This window comes from Pectinophora gossypiella, chromosome 19 (genome assembly GCF_024362695.1).
Source record: "Pectinophora gossypiella chromosome 19, ilPecGoss1.1, whole genome shotgun sequence".
Classification (NCBI taxonomy): Eukaryota; Metazoa; Arthropoda; class Insecta; order Lepidoptera; family Gelechiidae; genus Pectinophora; species Pectinophora gossypiella.
Window position 1 is genome coordinate 589164 of NC_065422.1, and position 13403 is coordinate 602566.

At 36.7% G+C, this 13403-nt stretch overlaps 1 protein-coding gene across 10 annotated transcripts in view; it reads left to right on the top strand.

The window, feature by feature from the left end:
* The window catches only part of LOC126375467 (uncharacterized), a 442481-nt gene that overhangs the window by 313852 nt on the left and 115226 nt on the right, over positions 1-13403 (top strand). The window lies entirely within an intron of this gene.

Consider the following 13403-nt stretch of genomic DNA (forward strand, 5'->3'; position numbering starts at 1 on the left):
TGCTTTCCATAGTGCTTAGTTCGATATATTATAATTAGATGTAAGCTAAAGTTATGTTATTTTTGTTTTGGTAACACATTTTTGCATTGAATATTACGCTTAGATATAGGCAGGTATTATAATTCCAGCCAAGTAGTATATGCCATCTGCGGCAAATCTACAATAAGTCACATCAAAAAAAGCAGGTAAAATAATTCAGACTAAGGTAACGAGTGCTTGCTTGCAAACAAACTGCCTATGCAGTTTGGCGAGACTATTCTCATGTAAATATTGTAATACCTCTTTGTGAATGAATATATAAATAATCAAGTTGAAATTAACATCTAATACTTGTCTGCATATCATTAATTTGCTGTAACACAAAAGAAAAATTACGATTACTAACTTATAATTTGCAGTTGGTAAACTAATCGCGACCTATTTCGATGTATTGAGACAATAGCTTTTCAACAGCAAAATTAAAGAAAGCTTCGGAACCCTCGATGCATAACTCAGACTCGCGCTTGACCGGCTTTTTTATAATTCATTTGGTCTCTCGAGTCTAATTTAGGAACAGTAGTTAGACAATGTGAAATTAGCTTCTTTTATCGTGTGGGTTGTGAGGTCGATGACCGACCGCACCAATCTTGGCGTCAGGGTTATTGAGCCGCAAAAAGTAACGACTACTTATGCAAATACTAGTTAGGAGGGATCAACGGATTAGTGTGACTTTTCACGGGAAATTCTACTTGATATTAACTCAGAATCATGATCTGAATCATTCCTTAAAGTTTTCGTTACGATGTCACTAACATCCTGTAGATATGCCGTAAATGGCATTAACTACTTGGCCGGACAAAAGAGGAGCACTGAGGGCTCTCACCCGGAAATATTTTAACCTAGTTACACTTTTTTGTATATTGTATTTTTATAATTTTGCATAATTAATAAATAAAAAAACAAGATAATTTACAGATTGTTTAATACGTTCACAGTGTATGAACCACATAATATGAGGCAATAAATTTAAAGCTACCGATATAATTAAGTTGACACACGTCAAACGAGTTGCATACCAGCGAGATACCTATTTGAATCGCCCGGGTTATTCATTCATTTATTTTAAAATTAGCAGCTGTCAATCATCCGTCTCTTTCCTTTTTGGCGGATAAGAAAATGACAGGTGTCAGTTAAAAAAAAATAGATGGTATGTACAGGAATTAGCACCTTTACTGAGATTACTTATATCCTAATATATAAAGTTCTGTATATTTTTACATCTGCAAGACTTTTCTAAACGATGTCCTGCCAGGCTGCCACCTTATACCTATTCAGACTATATTACACGTGAGTCCATCTGCACTAGTGATGTACCTTGAGAGTCAATTATCGATAAAAAAGACATAACATCACGTCTATTTCCCAATTATGAAGAGCCAATTATGTTAGTGAAAACTGCACCTAAGATAAATTAATAACCAATAAGGCCGCCAGATTATACTTACTGTATCTTTCGTGTATGTTTTGTGTAAAACTTGTTTTGTATGTTCTGTGCAATCATGTATATTTGTATTTGTAATAACCCAGAGAGAAAAATAATTTAGCAAAGTCAGTAGTATAAGGCAACTTTGCTAAATAATTTGCTTATTTTTTTTTTGTTTCTTTTTTATTTTATTTTTTTGTTGCTAATGATTGTGCAACCACATCTTAATAAAACTTTTTACTAACTAGTTATATCGATGCTATTAAGGATATCGATAGTTGACTGATTCTTAAAGAGAACTATCGCCACGCGCTATCGACAGTTTAGCATCACTAATGTGCAAATAATGCACTCACTTGCATTGACGCTCGGTATTTTCCAATACATTGCTTCGGTGTAGCCTGAGCACGTTCCAGTACAATGGAGTAGCGGCGATGTATAGCGCTTACACTCTAATGTTGTTCTCTTACGCCATATAGCATACCTAGATACTTTTTTGTAACTATAATAAAAATAAATAAAAAATAAATAATCTATTTAAAAATTTAAAAAAGGAACAGGCTATTCGTTCCAATTAATCCCTACCTACTTCTTTTAATTGTGACAAAATATAACAAAACATCGCATCACGTCTGTATCCCCAAACGGGAAGGCAGAGTATACAGGGTGGCCCGAAGGTTCACGCTCAAAATGAAAAATTAAATAGTTGGGTTTATTGGCTACCAGAACCACCTGCTATTTACCTTAGTTCAGCGATTATTTACGGTTTAGGAGATAGGATCCATTTAGTACCTTTTTTAAGATTGTTTACCTTTCTTCAGGCATCAGTATTGTCACTAATCTTTAAGAATAAAAATGAAATAAATTTATTGCCAGTGACAGTTTACATTTTTCTTTAAGAACTAGGTAATTATGAATATTACGAAAACGAGCAAAAGGAAATGGCTCAGCTTGTGCTGCGATGGAGCCATGCTATGGCAATCTATTTCTTAATAATACCTATGCTTACGGAAGTGAACTACTAGCTGAAGTAAAACAGTGAAAACAAAGATTTAAAAAAAGTTATTGGAAATACCCTAATCATTCATTAAACACAAAACAACACATAAACAGACTCCTCCAAAGCAACACACCGAAGCAAAGTGCCCAATAGACTGGCAGCATTTCCCTTTTGACAAAAGAAAAAAAAAAACAAAAACAAAGAGTTAGCGAGTTTATTGGAAATCAAAGTGAGAATTCGACGAAAATTGGGCCGTGGACTAGGTTCAAGATAAATTATGAAATTCTGATTACTAAATAAAGACACATCTAAAAGTAACGAAAAACATTTTCTTTTATTTAATTAATTTATTTATGAAATTTAAACAAGAAAAACATAAAAATAAGTCCGACATTTTATCACGTTTTTCTATGACGTCACAGTGTGCGATTTCAAACAAATTCCATAGTCATTTCGTGTTTTGACGTGAAATAAAAAGTAACTGATTTGACTAGTTGGAAACTAGCCTATTGTTGCAGTTGTTAAAAATTCGCCGAAAAATAATAAATGTAAGAAGTTGTCATGGGCCGTGAAAGCATTTTTAAAAACTGCTCCATTTAATAGACATTAAGAAATATCCTAAAAAAGTGCCCTGTATACACCCACTCCTCGATTTCAGCGACCTTGGTAAACTTATAACCTTTATTTAGATAGTAAATCTTTTTTTTTAAGTAACAACAACATATTGATATATATCAGTGAATAAAAGTATTTACACAATGATATTAATACAGGATGTTTGTGACATCGTAACTAATACTGAGGGGGAATATTCAGACCATGACTCTTGAGTTAATATCAAGTCAAATTCATGATTTATTTGTGTTTATTAAAATCATTTTCAATTCAATACTTTTGCGATGAAAATTCCACTTGATATTCACTCAGAATACTGAGCTGAATCATCCTCCGGAGTATTCGTTACGATTGCACTTACACTCCGTTAAAGTACGTAGAGGTAGCCATACAAGTATGTACGGGTGTTTATGACACCGTAATGAATATTGAAGGGGTTGATTTTGATCACGATTCTGAGGTGATATTAAGTGGATTTTCCTGTCGGAAAAATCATGAACATTTTATTGTTTTCTTTATTTATTTATAAAGTATAGATTTTTGCTACGTAAAATTCCACTTGATATCAACTCATAATCATAGTCTGAATCATCCCTCAAAGTTTTCGTTACGATGTCGGTAACACTCTGTATACCTATTTTATTATTAGGAACACTTCTTCTTCTATCGTGTGGGTAGTAAGGTCAATGACCTAATAGACGTATCCAATGACAAGGATAATATTGAGCCACCAAACGACTACGATTATTTATTACTTACGTTTGGGCAAAGCAATAAATAAGACCCCAGTGGTCCAGTCGTTGAGCGTTGGGCTCACAATCCGAACGTCCCAGGTTTGAATCCCGAGTGGGCACAAAAATCGCTTTTTAATCTCAAGTTTGGAAAGGACATCGCAGGTTGATCACCCGATGGTTCGAAAGTAAGATGATGATTTGCCACGTACCTAGTTATGTCTCTTTTGTAACTATTATCTATTATTTTAGTGTAATAAAGTATACATGAATACTGTGGGGGATAATATTCAGACCATGATTCTGAGTTGATATCAAGTAGAATTTCTTGTCGAAAAATTATTTTCATCTGAAAATACATACTTTTGCGACAGAAAATTCCACTTGATAACTAAGTAAGTACAATCATGAAGAATCATGAATCATGGTCTGAATCATATATCAAAGTTTTCGTTACGATGTCACTAACACCCTGTATTCGTATTGTATTATTCGTACTTCGGATGTCACAGGCATTTACTGAGCAAACTTGATTGTTGTCTAACGCGAAAATATTAAAAAAAAAAAAAAATTGCACCTGTCATAATAATTGGTGGGTAAATTAATGTAGTTTCTTCAAATAATCTATAATTTCAATTATGCAGATATAATACCCAGTATGTTATTTTAAGAAGCCGTTTAACATAACATTTAATTTAATGTAAATACAAAAATAATGTATGAGTAGGTAATCATACAAAATATAACATTAACAATAAACAAACAGCAGCAATAGTAATGATAGTTGATTATTTAATGAGTAATTAATTACTTTAATGGAGTTGGTTCGTATACAAATAACAAGTACAAAAGCATAGAATACGGAATAATACAACGTATAGAACGGCCACTCTCCGCTCCCCACCAGCGGCTGAGCTAGGTTTACCTCACCCCCCTCAGTCTTACTTTAGTTTTCAATCGTATGGGAGTCACACGTCACACACAGATGCGCGTGTACGATAACGTGTTTCTGTGTAAAACGAGGTTTTTTATGAAGTGTCCGGTGTGTGACGAAAGTGAAACCAAACAGCCGATGTCTCTTCGTTGCGATGTCGCACATCGCACACCGAGGCGTGATCCAGTGGTTAGAGAAATCCGAGTTCCTAGCTTCGACTCCCAGTGTCTAAGGAACGGCCTCCGTGGTGCAGAGGTTGAGTGTTGGGCTCGCGACCCGGTGGGGACATATGACAAAAATCACTTTGTGACCCCTAGTTTGGTTAGGACATTACAGGCTGATCACCTGATTGTCCGAAAGTAAGATGATCCGTGCTTCGGAAGGCACGTTAAGCCGTTGGTCCCGGTTATCACTTACTGATTGTAAGTACGTAGTCGTTACATGAGTCATGTCAGGGGCCTATGGCGGCTCAATAATAATTCTGTCACCAGTGTTGATGGGGTTGGTAATGCACCTAACAACCCACACGATAGAAGAAGAAGTGTGAAACGAAAACGAACCCTTCGATAATCGAACGATCTCAAACATAACATGACGTAACGTTATATTGTGTTTTGGTTAGGTAATGATTAAGCCAAATAATCAATGCCATATGCGGTAAACCTAAGTATTTATTGTTTTGTATTTTTTGTGTCCAAGTATTTATTTTTAGTAACAAAATAAGCTACGATGTGATGTCATAATCGTCAGGAATCGTATGGTGTGTTCTTGTGACTTATTACTAGAACGCCGGAGCGACACGGTTCCGACGACGTCGCAACGGGCCGACAACACATCGTGTGACATCGAACATTTGACGTTGACGTCATAAAATATCCTCTTTATTATAGGAGTTCGTAATGATTGACAGACTTGTTTTTAATTTGATTATCAACAATTTTAGAGCCACGCTCTTATCGGCGCAGCATTTTCCATGCTACTTTTTAGGGAAAAATAGGGTAGTGGTTTCCCTCTTGCCTTCCGCCACCTCACCCCCCCCTCACCTCCCTTGACCCGCCTCCTTTTTAATTTACATAACATAAAATAAGAGTCAGAGGTACACCCATCGCAAGATGAACTAAGTACCCACAGTTCGACCTTTCTGTTGAGATCTTGTGTTTTATGTGAGCTTTGTGTTGTGTTGGTGTTATTGTGTGTTGCTGTTCTTGTTGTGTTGTTAGATGTTTGTGTTGTTGCGTGAATTATTCTTTAAATTATGACTTTTTGTTTTTTGTTTCAGGTAAGTAAGGAGTCGTATTATAATGTGGGGGCGTAAAAACGCGACCCTAATACAGGTTCATATTCATATATTTATTTGTATTTATCATACATTGTCATTATTTATCTATCATACATTATTAACATTAAGTTTAGTTGAACATCATTATTTTATAAAAAAAAAAAACAATTTAAATTATATTCTTAATTCAAGATATTTTGTGTAACAATAAGTAGTTAATATTTAATAAGAACTAGATCAGAACACTTCACTATTCATTCATCAATGAACTCCTTAACGCTATAGTAAGCTTTTTGTGTGAGTAGCACTTTTAATTTACCAATGAAACTTGCATCAGTAGGTACATCCTTCGGTTAGGTAACATTATGATGCGTATTTCTCGGGTAGGTTTCCTCACGATGTTTTTCTCCACCACTGAACACGTGATGTACATTTAAATATCCTCTCCCTAGCATTATCCCGTTTTTCACAGGGTCCGCTTATCTAACCTGAAGATTTGACAGGTCCGGTTTTTTACAAACACAACTGCCTGTCTGACCATCCAACCCGCGAAGGGAAAACCAGCCCAAAACAGATTAGGTCACATACCTCCGAAAATGCATTTCTCGTGAATGTGCGTTTCCTCACAATGTTTTTCTTCACCGTGATAATTATTTATGACACAAACATTATATTCGAAAACAAATTCGACAATCATTGGTTTAGGCCTGTGCTGGATTCGAACCTGCGAACTCAAAGTTAGAGGCAAGCGTTCAACCAACTGGGCTACCACGGCCACTAAAAGATACTTACTGTGATCATAGAACAGAAAATACAAATCCTTTTAGGATAACAGTCGCTTCTGTAATAAAATTTCAGTCAAGAATTCCACGTAAGAATAATATTTTATTCACACAGAGGGCAAAAACAAACACATTATAAAATATTAAGCCGGTTCTAAAATTAGTTTCTACCTAAATAATATTTACGGCTGTGGTAGCGACTGGAGAGCTCTCACCATTTTGCTTACAAAAAACAGAGGAAAGCTGAAAATTTCCACAGATTAAAATACGCTGAAACAATTCTTTGTATTGAAACGAAAGACTTCCTGTTCTTTCAGTGTTGCCAACAATAAGAAATGAGTTACGGGATAATTTCGGAATTATTTTGGTGTTTTGTATTTATGCGGTCACAATTCTCAACTTAAAACAGTTTCAAACAAAATAAATTGTATTAGGGGAGGCCCATCCAAAATTTTACCCTTTTAAGGTCCATAATAAGGTGGGCGGAGCCTCAATGGCTATAGGTAGACATAAACTTGTAACTGTAATTAGTTATGAAGTCCTAAAATTTGAATTCGTGATATCCTAGTTCGGAGAATGGTCCCGATTCCTGCAGACATCACCTAATTTTACTTTAAGTTATACTTATCATTTTGTTATTCGCCGAAAAGGAAAGGGACGCATGATTGAAAGTCGTAAATTGTAGAAGAGTAAATCAATGAATAACTATGGGGAACACAGGTTCGCGGAAGACGCAGGTGTTCTAGGTAGTTCTATTTTCCATTATTACTGCTACGCTTATATCTATTGTGCCGTCTAGTGACTTCTGTGAACCTAGGCTTGCTGTGTACAGTCATGAGCAATATAATGTACCCTCTTTAGGACTCTGTCGCACTAACATATTTGACTTTTAGTGAGACTTACAGTTCAATTTGTCAAAAAAGTTAATGTGACATGGTACCAAAGTGTATACATATTAATGCTCGTGACCGTACTCGTGCAAAAATAAACTTTATGTTGAGTGTCGTATCAGACTGGATTGTTTAATTCACTGCACCCGGTAGGGCACCCACACGAATCAAAAAGGTATCTCGCTGGTATGAAAAGCTTTTGACGTGTGCTGTCAACTTAATTCTGTCATTGGGCAATGTACATTTTTTATAGGGTTGTTTTAGATTTGTGCTTAAAATTGACGTGTATTCCATAAATTTTATGCTTGTGGATTACTCGTCGCTTATAAGTCATGTTTATGAGTCATGTCAGGGGCCTATGGCGGCTCAATAATAACCCTGACACCAGGGTTGATGGGGTTGGTGCCACCTCACAACCCACACGATAGAAGAAGACTCGTCCCTTTCCTTTTCGGTGAATAAGAAAATGACAGATATAACTTATAAAAAAATTAGATGGTGTGTACAGGAATTAGCAACAATATGTTACTAATCATCATCATCGGCCCATTAACGTCCCCACTGCTGGGGCACGGGCCTTCCCTATGGATGGATAGGGAGATCGGGCCTTAAACCATCACGCGGGCCCAGTGCGGATTGATGGTTATTAACGACTGCTAATGCAGCCGGGACCAACGGCTTAACGTGCCTTCCGAACACGGAGGAGCTCGAGATGAAAACCTTTTTTTTTCTGTGGTCACCCATTCTATGACCGGCCTTTGCGGCTTAACGTGCCTTCCGAAGCACGGAACATGTTACTTACGTCATTGTATCTCGGCTCAGGCTATGAACCTGTAAAACCGACTTTATGAGCACGAATTTATATGTAGATCAAAGAAAATTGATATCACGTGGTTTCCGGGATTTGTGCCCGGTATATTGAAAGAAAGAAAGAAAGAAACATTTATTACTTCCGGACATCACAGACACAGACAGACAGGCAAGCTCGCCCCTTACTTACATAGGACTCAAACATAGCTGGCAAGGAGTGGTTGCATAATTATGTATAAGTGGGATATGGGAATGAAAAGGAATATTTAATTTATCTTGACTACTTTTATTTCCTTCTTTTTTACAAAACGACGAGAATCATCATAGACATTTTTTTTGTTTTGGTTTTCTCTGAAGGGTAAGGCAAAGGGAACTATGCCCATACAGTCTTACGTATTTTTTTTCTTGATGATTAATGATCCCCCATCCTCGGAGCAGACTCCTACTCCGAACCCCAAACGAATTAACTCAAAAGTCTGCATAAACTTTCCAGTCATGAAGCGGCTTCTTGGCACGAAGCGAAAATAGGCAGATACACTTTGTTTATTGAATACTCCGATATACGTAATATCACTGTCGCGAACTTAATGCGATCATTAACCACAAAACACCACTTCGTATTAATTATTTAGATTATTCAATGAAGAAAGCAACTGTCCCGTTCCCGCTTCCCGCCGAAAAAGCCTCATCATAGACTACTGTTTTTAAATTCATACCATTCATTATCCTTCCATAGTATTCTCTCTTACTTTCCATCAATATTTCGTTCCGTTCCGTTTCACATAATTATGGTAAAATATATATTAATCCACCCATCAAAAAAATCGAATCATTCGAATTTTTGTTCAAAAAAATACGAGTTTTATTAAATTTAAAATTAAAAAAATAATAATAACGACATAACATAGCATACATACACTCACTCGCCGCCAACTATGTTTAACTACCTAAATTCATACACTAAATTTTTTGATATGGAATTGATTTCAAAGGACAAAAAATTGTAGAACTCACCGGAATTCGAATCCAAGGTCTGAGGATCGTGTGCTCAACGCTCAACCACTGCACCACGGAGTTCAATAGAAATTATACTAATGGCACTTCAGTTTCCGTTCTGTCTGAATGAACTTGTGTGCATTAAGTTCGAGAAACACGCAGACATGGATAAAATCTTGACTTTTTCTCTTGAAAACTATTACTGAAGTTACATCTCATGTGCAAATTTATTCATAAGATTTCCCACTAGTTACTTAGCCTGAAGTAAGTTATGACGGAAGTAAGAGATTTATACTTTATTTACTTACCGAACTACAGTTCTCGTGCTGAAGATTCATACTTTCCAGTTTTCGTTAACTTAAAATATTACTTTTTAAGCCGTAGATTTTAAGTTGAAAAAATAAATTTTATTAAAGGTTTTCTTTTCGAATTTATTTAATGAGAACGCTTGTTAGGCTAAGTGAGTTAAGCGCTTTGATATTTAAGTGTTATGATTTTTTTTTAATAAGTAACTACATACTTTAATCTGTACTTACTTATTTTCATAAAGGGTTATTGTCATATTTATTTAGAAATATTTCTTAAACTATTTTAATCTTCTTCTATCGTGTGGGTTATGAGGAGGATTACCAACCTCATCAATCCTGGTGCCACGTTTACTATTAAGCCGCCAAATTTCCCTGACGTGACTCATGTAACGACTTCTTACTTACGTCAGTAAGTAGTAACCGGTACCAACGGATTATCTTGCCTTCCGAAGCACAGATCAGCCTACTATTATAATCACACAGAATAAGTATTTTTTTTTATTAATTGGTAGTAAAAACATAAATGTGCATCACCTAACCTTTAGTGCCCACGGAACCCTATTGTTAGCGTGTTCAACACTCTCTTAGCTCTTTTTAAACCAGAATAAAAACATCAAAAACGTTTTAAGTATATTTTTTTACTGTTATCTACAATTATCTAATTTGCTACAACTAAAACAAAAGAGTAATTATGACGTCAGAATTTGACGACGTTTGACGTCAAAATTACATTGCATTTTACGTCATATTACTAACAAAAACACCACCACGTGGTGAGAGTAGGCTCCATACCCCTTTGGGTTGATTGAAGGGAGGCCTGTGCCCAGCAGTGGGATGTATATAGGCTGTTTATGTTATGTTACTAACAAAAGACGGAAAATGGTGCCGATTCCTATACAGTCATGAACAATATAATGTACCCACTTTAGGACTCTGTCGCACTAACATATTTGACATTTAGTGAGACTTACAGTTCAATTTGTCAAAAAAGTTAATGTGACATGGTACCAAAGTGTATACATATTAATGCTCGTGATCGTACACACCATCTAAGTTACTTTCTTATTCGAGGAAAAGGTAAGCTTCTTTCTTCTTCTTCTTTTTCTAATCTTGTTATTAAGTTTTACACGTGTGGTGCGGTACACACACTAAACAACTGTATTATATAATTTTGTATCTACCTAATTACTTAATAGTAATATTTAGTTAGATGTTATAATATTATTATAATAAGGCACCTAGTGTCGCCTCTTTTATATTGCCGTGCCCTTGCAGGGCGTCACATGTACCTTTTTACTATGTTCCACCTTAATTTATGTTTGTGACATGCAATAAATGAATATGAATAAGCGACGGGTAATCAACAGGCATAAAATTTACGGAAATCACGTCAATATTAGACAGAAATTTAAAAAAAAACCCTTCCAAAATTTTATATTGGCCAATAACCCGACTGTATTAAGTTGACAGCACACGTCAAACGGATTGCATATGAGCGTGATGCCTATTTTATCCGCCGGGGTTAACCATTCATTTCAAAATTAACAGTTTTAGCTTATAACCTGACTGAATTAAGTGAGACACTTATTTGATTCGCTCGGGTTATTCATTCATTTACTCATTCTTCGTAAAATTAACAGTTGTCAATCGTCAGTCCCTTTCCTTTTTGGCGGATAAGAAAATGACACGTATAACTTAAAATAAAATTAGGAGGTGTTTATTGAATCGGGGCCAACAAATTGCTAAATTACGTCAAAGCTATCGCATGGCTAAATCATTGTACTGTTTAAGCGGTGCACAGAGTATTAAAATCCAGCTAATTATAGCATGTAACAAATTGTCCACTGCTGCACATTTCGCTTTGCTGTGTGGCCTGAGCTATGAGAAGTAACATTCAAAACAGAACTTGGCAAAACGTTAGCGTTAAAATAAGTATGTTGGTTATTAACCTCTAGCTGCAAAAGAGAGGTAAGTATTTGATGTTTACATACACACATAGATACATATACACGCCTTTCTCCCACCGGGGTAAGCAGAGACTATGGAATTCCATTTGCTTCGATCCTGACACACTTCTCTTGCTTCGTCCACATTAATCAATCGTTTTATGCACGCACGCCGGTTCTGAGTAGATCGCACTGAACCTTTTTTTATTATTTGAAGTTTAGCTTGCGCTTTTGTCTGTCTGTGGTACCAGCTGTTTAGGAATAAGGCCGCCGATTGCACCTCTGGTTCTTCCATCGTGTGGGTTGTAAGGTTATCAACATCAGCAAACTGCTGGCAGGGTTTTTGCTGAGCCACCAAAGGTTGACATGGCTCATATGACGACTACATACTTAATTTCGGAAAATCAGGTGATCAACCTGTGATGTCTGAACCAAATAAGGGATCATAAAGTCTTACCTGGTAGAAAACTTAACAAAACAAGCCTGAGATACGCGCTTCTCAGTTACGCGCGAGCCTCGGTTTAGGTCGTCTTTTGAGAGAAGCATATTTATATATAGGTAGGTATTGGGACGACAACAATCGTTGACCACGTCGGCGGAGTCGGTATAGGGGTCCTGAAGTGTGTGGTTCATTAGGATCGTATATTACGTCCTTCGGGCGTCGATATTTTTGGTACTGTCATTAAGCTGGATATATTCGGAAACCGCAACTATCCGGGCAACCACACCAATTGCAGCTCAAGTGCATATCAAAGCTGCATGTGGCTTTCAGGCGATGAGCGGTTCTGGGCACCACAAAAACTTATAGAGAGCACCTATCCAGTCACACCTATCACCCACTTACACACACACACACTCACACCCACACACTCACACCCACACACACACACACACGCACGCACGCACACACACTAGTGTCCAGCTGCTGTGGTTCTGTCCACTACAAAAATGGTTATTTAAATGGAGCACCTATTCAGCCAGGTATTCACTCTTACGTGTTTTTTCCCGGTTAATTTCCCCATCGCTCCACAAAAAACATTCGATGGAAAATAACGAACAAACTGTCTGTTAATGCATGGCTTGGCCCGTAGGCCTCTTCCCTCGATTGTTCCCACAACTGGGTCAAGCCGCGTCGAGCCGATTTTTGCCATTTAATTAGAACCGCCGCCGGGAATTCACTCGCTCTCGTTTTTGCCGCCTACAACCGGATAGTACTGGCGTAATCTTGTTTATGTGGTGCGAAAAATTCTCTGTCGAACCACATTTTGTGTTTTTGCGCCTAGATTTTAGCCAAATAGACCAATAAACCTCTATTCGTGCAAAAGACCTCTATTTGTTTGATGAAGGAGCTCTAAGCGACAGTGACGTACTCGTAGGCATTTTTCATCATTTGTGCAAATATTTTAACTTGTCTTATTCCTTACCTTCATTATAATTATTATACAGGATGTTAGTGACATCGTAACGAAAACTTTGAGGGATGATTCAGACCATGATTGTGGGTTGATATCAAGTGGAACTTTCCGTCGCAAATTTTCATGAATTTTTCGACAAGAATATCCACTCGATGTCAACTCAAAATCATGGCAGTAATCATCCCCTTCAGTAATAGTTACGGTGTCAGTGACACCCATACGTACTCGTATGGCT